Below are 6285 nucleotides of genomic sequence, written 5' to 3'. Positions count from 1 at the left end.
GTAAAGACTTAAGTACCCTCTCCTCCATTGGTGAAAAAAAAATGATGATTCTTGAAAATGAGTGGTTGTAAAGACTTAAGTGCCTCGAAGATGATTATTTAAGACTCAGTCTCTGCACTGCAGGATTATCTGAGAAAGAAATCTCCCCTGGAGGAGGCCATGAACATCAACCCTCTCACTCTCTCTCTCATTTCTATTTCTGCTTTTATGCACATCCAACATAAGATCTTACATTGCTCCATCAAGCACCGGCTGACCTGCACATTGACTGTTGTGGAGCCTGATTCAGAGTTTTTACCCTTACAGGAGGAGGGTTTGGGGGCTCATCCCAGTGTGGGTAGCATCATTCAACTAAATGAGTTGTATATCCTGATTCAGAGTTTTTACCCTTACAGGAGAGGGGTCTGGGGTCTCCTCCCAACGTGGGTAGCATCATTCAACTTGAAGAGTTGTGGAGTCTGATTCAAAGTTTTTACCCTTACAGAAAAAGGGGGTCTGAGGGCTCCTCCCAGCGTGGGTAGCATCATTCAAAGTGAAGAGTTGTGGAGTATGATTCAGAGTTTTTACCCTTACAAAAGGGGGGTCTGAGGGCTCCTCCCAGCGTGGGTAGCATCATTCAACTTGATGAGTTGTGGAGTCTGATTCAGAGTTTTTACCCTTATAGGAGGAGGGTTTGGGGGCTCCTCCCAACGTGGATAGCATCGTTCAACTTGATTCATTGTGGAGTCTGATTCAGAGTTTTTGCTCTTACAGAAGAAGGGTTTGGAGGCTCCTCCCAGCGTGGGTAGCATCGTTCAACTTGATTCGTTGTGGAGCCTGATTTAGAGTTTTTGCCCTTACAGGAGGGGGGTTCGGGGGCTCCCCCCGGCACGGGTCCCGGGTGTCGTGGTCAAAAAATGCACAGGGTGTCGTGGTGAGAAAGACATATGTTTGTTTCAAGCAAGGTTGAAAGAAATCAATGGAAAATCCAACAGGGAGCATGCCAGAATTAAGATGTGGATGTCAAGCGAGAATGGTGTTGTGCAACTCAAATAACACAAAATAATAAGGGTCTAGTTTTTAGTTAAAATGGGGAATGAAATTACAATAGAAATTGCTTAAAATTTACAGGAATAAACTAGACTCAATAACAAAGACACCATTTTTTACGGATTTGGAATATGACCTCCGGTTAGGGAGATATGGCCCTGACAAGTTGGTCCTAATTCGGGTAGCAATTTACAATAATTTGCTTACTGAATAACACTATAAATCGCTATAGCGATTTGCAGAAGACACTACAAATCGCTATAGTGAGATTCAAAAACACTATAAATCACTATAGCGATTTGCGAAAGACACTACAAATCGCTATAGTGAGATTCAAAAACACTATAAATCGCTATAACGATTTGCGGAAGACACTACAAATCGCTATAGTGAGATTCAAAAATACTATAAATCGCTATAGCGATTTGCGAAAGACACTACAAATCGCTATAGTGAGATTCAAAAACACTATAAATCGCTATAGCGATTTGCGGAAGACACTACAAATCGCTATAGTGAGATCCAAAAACACTATAAATCGCTATAGCGATTTGCGGAAGACACTACAAATCGCCGTTGAAAAGCTGGATAACACTATAAATCGTTGTGGGGCTCGTTGAAGACCCGAAAATACTACAAATCGCTGTAGGAAAGCCCGATAACACTACAAATCGCTGACCGCGCAACGAGATTCGTGCCGGGGGGAGCCCCCGGACCCCCCTCCTGTAAGGGCAAAAACTCTAAATCAAGCTCCACAACGAATCAAGTTGAACGATGCTACCCACGCTGGGAGGAGCCCCCAAACCCTTCTCCTGTAAGGGCAAAAACTCTGAATCAAACTCCACAACTCTTCAAGTTGAACGATGCTACAATCAATGTGCATGTCAGTCGGTGTTTGATGGAACAATGTAGGATCGTCTGTTGGATGTGCACAGAAGTAGAGAGAGAAGGGAGAGAGAGTGAGAGGGTTGATGTTCATGGCCTTCTCCAGGGAGAACTCTTTGTCTCCCTTGATTTCTTCTCTAGAGAGAGAGAGAGGGTTTTACAGTATTTTACGGAGAAAGAAGAAGAAGACTTTGAAGAGTCAACATCATCCTCGACTTTCTGGATGAAGGACATGTTTGTCCTTTTTTTGAACGGAGAAAGAAAAAGAAGACTTTGAAGAGTCAACATCATCCTCGACTTTCTGGATGGAGGACATGTTTGTCATTTTTTTGAACTGTTTGTTTTTTCTTTTTTGAATGAAGGGCATTTTTGTCATTTTCTCAAACCATCACTTTATGAGAAGAATAGCAAGAAAGGGTACTTAAGTCTTTGCAACAACACCAGAGTCTGATGCAAAGTTATGTCAACATACACGGGAATACGAGCCCCATGTGCTTGTATACATGGTGCTCATTCAAAGCCCCGAACACAGACGTGGGATTCAGTGAATCATTGGGGGGGGGGGGGGAGGGGAGCATACACCACCCTCTCCTTTCATTGGGTCAGGTTTGTACTGGGTACCCAATCCGACCGTTTTCTTATTCGTGACTTGGGAAAACCGAAATCCTAACCCGACACTTTGTTATTTGTGAGAATTCGGGTACACCCTGATGGGTTGGGTACCTGACCTGTTGACAGCCCTAGGCACACATTACATCAGCATCCCCCACTCCACCTCAGATCCTCAAATCCGAGATCCGAAGCTTTCAAACGCCCCCCAAGTGAAAATATGTTTTGTACGTAAAGTTACAAGGAAAATGCCATAGGGAGGGGTCAGGTTGGACACCAACAAAAATTACAGTTTGTTTAGAATAGTAGTGAATCAGACCCAAATCGAATCGAACATTGATCCGATATTTACTTTTATACCCAAATCCAGCTATTCAGATTCAGGTCAACTCAGTGATCTGACCAGGTCTGATTGGGGATGGCAGTGGACTGGGGGAAAACGGGGCCCCGCCCAGCCTCGTTTGGATCGGGGATGGAGGACATGAAACGGGGATGGACTTACACTTTTCTCTGCCCCGCCTCTTCCCTATCTCCAATCCGTGCCTTGCCCCATCCCGCCCCAGTCCATGGACATCCTTAAGTCAGATTCATTTACAGTTGTGCTTCCAAGCCTAGGCCAGAGCCCTGGAACTTTGGATCTCTTTACATTGGCTTTTGGGTGCTCCGAAGTCCAAAGACCAACAAATGTACAGGGCCAGTTAACTACTAAGGATGCTTTTGTGATATCAACGCGGTACGTAAAAAACAGCATATCTTTTCCTTGTTAAAGTGATAAAAAACTATGTTATTTTGAACATAACGTGTTATATATCATGACACGTTATGTTCAGATGGAGTTACTAATCAGGTTCAGATAGCATTACTAATCAGAAACACGTCAATAACCCGTTAAAATGGTTTTTGTCAAGGCCGTTAAAATGGTTGTACGGGTGAGAGATCGACAATGGGCCAATCACCAATAATTCGCTAGTCAATCGAGAGAGAGAGAGAGAGAGAGAGAGAGAGAGAGAGAGGTGGGGTGGGTGAACAATCCCACGACATAGTGACAAAAGTTTAAAACGGAAAATATAGGCTGCGAAAAACTCGTGAGAAATAACTTTTTTTTTGAAAGATTCTTGCATTTTCAGCAAAATATCAACAATAATAAACAAATGTAAAAATAAAAATAAATTTTCATGAAGAAATATAAATAAAAATATTTAAAAATAAAAACACTACTTTTTTCACTATAAATAGCCATTAAAAATATAAATATCACGTTTAAAACATGATATTTATGTATTTATGAAAAAGTCACGATATTCTGAAAATATAGCAAGAAATTACTGTTTAAAACTTATTAGATAATTCTCATGATATTTTCATAAATATCGCAATATTTGTCACTTTGTCCTACGACAAATATTTATGTCACCTTTAATTGCATGATCAAGATCAGATACAATCTAATCTAAAAATGATACGATAATACGATAAGATGACAATGCAGCAGTTGTCATTGATCAGAAGGAAATCCAAAAGGCACCCCAATTTTTTTGTTCGATTGCTCGTGAATTAAGACAGTCAAATTTCACTAAGAAAGTCTCATTAGTTCTCGAAGTATTATAACATGGCAAGGGTTGCAGGGATGAAACGAGAGAGAATAGTGGCCGGTGGTTGCTTGACACCGGGTGGCCGCCGGCCATGGGAAACCAAATGCATCCTGCCTGACAGTAGCAATGGCATTAATCCCCAACGAATGGCCTATTCAATAGCCCAACCTACCCCAGACTCCTGAGCTCAGGTGGTGGGCGGACAGAGAAAGGAAAATACGTCCCCCGTCAAGACCTGTTGGAGCTCCCCTGATCAGTAGAAGCCATGCATCGTCATTCTAAAGAATGGCTTCGAGCAATTGCTGAAATCGCAGGCTTCCCCGCCGGATGCAATTCAGCTTCACGTGACTTGCTCATAACGCAATGCTTCGGGGGCGTGGTACCTGGTTGGGAAAGACAATGGTCATAAATCTGTGGCGATCTTTGTTGGTCATACATGATCGTGAATGATGTTCCCACATGGATTCATAAGCTGAGCAGAGAGGTGGATCCACTCTCTCCAACAAATGAACTAGGAAGCCTGTCTTAATAAGACACGTTCAAATGTGTTTCATTTAGATAGACACGGTGAGAGTCACAAAATAGATAGATCTCTTTTTGCTGGCAGTATGATAAGTACCAGCAAATCTTTTTATTAAAGGAGAAAGCTATGCCAAAAACACAAGTGAGAAGGCCTGTTACCAAATATACCTCTTTGCTGCTCAAATCTTAATATCCTTACAATCCTGTTCGGTTAAAAGTCCATACAACTATTCCAATTCCGAGCTTTCCCCCGAACTTTGGTAGGAGGACTCATTCGCGGGTTATCGCGGACACTGAGAGGAGCATTTGAGGGCGTTGACACCTACACCGGAGGTGAAAATCGAAGTTGAACGAGGGGCGCACGTACCTGCAAGAGATCGTCTATGGAAATAGTATCAGGTACTGTGCTGCCTGCAGGTCGATCTGGCACACGACGGACCGCTGCGGGGCGCGAACGGAACCTCAGGTCGGCGACCAAGCAGGACCCAGGAAACCGTTTCGACGTATTAGCAGGGAACGGGGAAGAGAGCGAACAAACAACGGTCCAGAGGGAAGAGGAGGACAAAATTCCCGTCAAGGGCCAACAGGCCGGCACCACGCTCCTTCACGAGAGACGCCGAGAGGAGTGTCACTGCAATAGGGGCCACAAGCCAATGGGAGGGCAAACAGGCGGGCGACTCCCCCGTCCAGCTCCACCGGCAGCTCGACAACCACCCATCAGGCGCAGACCTTCACCGTCGCAGTATGTGAGAGGCCAGATCTGCTGGTGCAGCAACAAGGGCCATAACACCAACGAAGCTCAAATCGATGCTCGGTATCCGCGATGAGACTCGCCGAAAGCAAGACATAATCCAGCGTCGGTACAGTTTCAGGTGGACTCGGACACGGCGTCGATACAGGACCAGGACACAGCGTCGCAACAGGACCAGGGTAGACTCGCTGACCCTGGTGCCGACCATCCCCGTACAACCTACAAATAGTAGCCTGCAGGAGGAGTGGCTGTCCAGTGTCCTGCCTCAACAACAGACACCATCAATCCCTCTGCCCAAATACTATCAGGGAATGTTAGGGGTCTGGGGGCGTCGGTGGGCAGACGGACAAATCATGGAAATGCTGAGAAGGAATAAGGTGGATATGGCCAAAATGGCAAAAGGGAGTCCAGTAAGTCCAAGTCTTGGAAGGATGTACTGATTCTTCTATATCAATGGAATCTGGAAGGAGGACGTAGCAGGTTCAAAACCCAATGGTGTAGTTAAGGGTCTGCATAACCCCCAACTTGCCATTCAAAAAAGATTCTGGTAGCAGTCTACCTAACCTCATCAGCTTGCCCTTAGAAAAAAACAGTTTTCAAAGTATTATAAATAATGAATGCTAGTAGATGAGATAATGGTACAGTAGCGTCTTTGAAATGGATCAATTAGTTTATATTTAATTACTTTTAAATTAATTATTTTTAAATAGACCGGGCAAACCACCACACTGGTTCAGACGTCCCGTTAGAGGTCGAAAAGGATCACGTTGACGATGGCACTGTTTCGACCTTGCAGGAAAGGATGCACACAACGATGTTCTTCAACTTGAATGCCTTAGGCCGACCCACCTAGCCAGGTATGTGGAGCCCTTGTGGGCTAAAATTAAATTTATTCAT

Source organism: Nuphar pumila, chromosome 16 (genome assembly GCF_984573655.1).
Source record: "Nuphar pumila chromosome 16, dmNupPumi1.hap1.1, whole genome shotgun sequence".
In the NCBI taxonomy this organism is placed as follows: domain Eukaryota; kingdom Viridiplantae; phylum Streptophyta; class Magnoliopsida; order Nymphaeales; family Nymphaeaceae; genus Nuphar; species Nuphar pumila.
Note: the sequence above shows the minus strand (reverse complement) of the source record.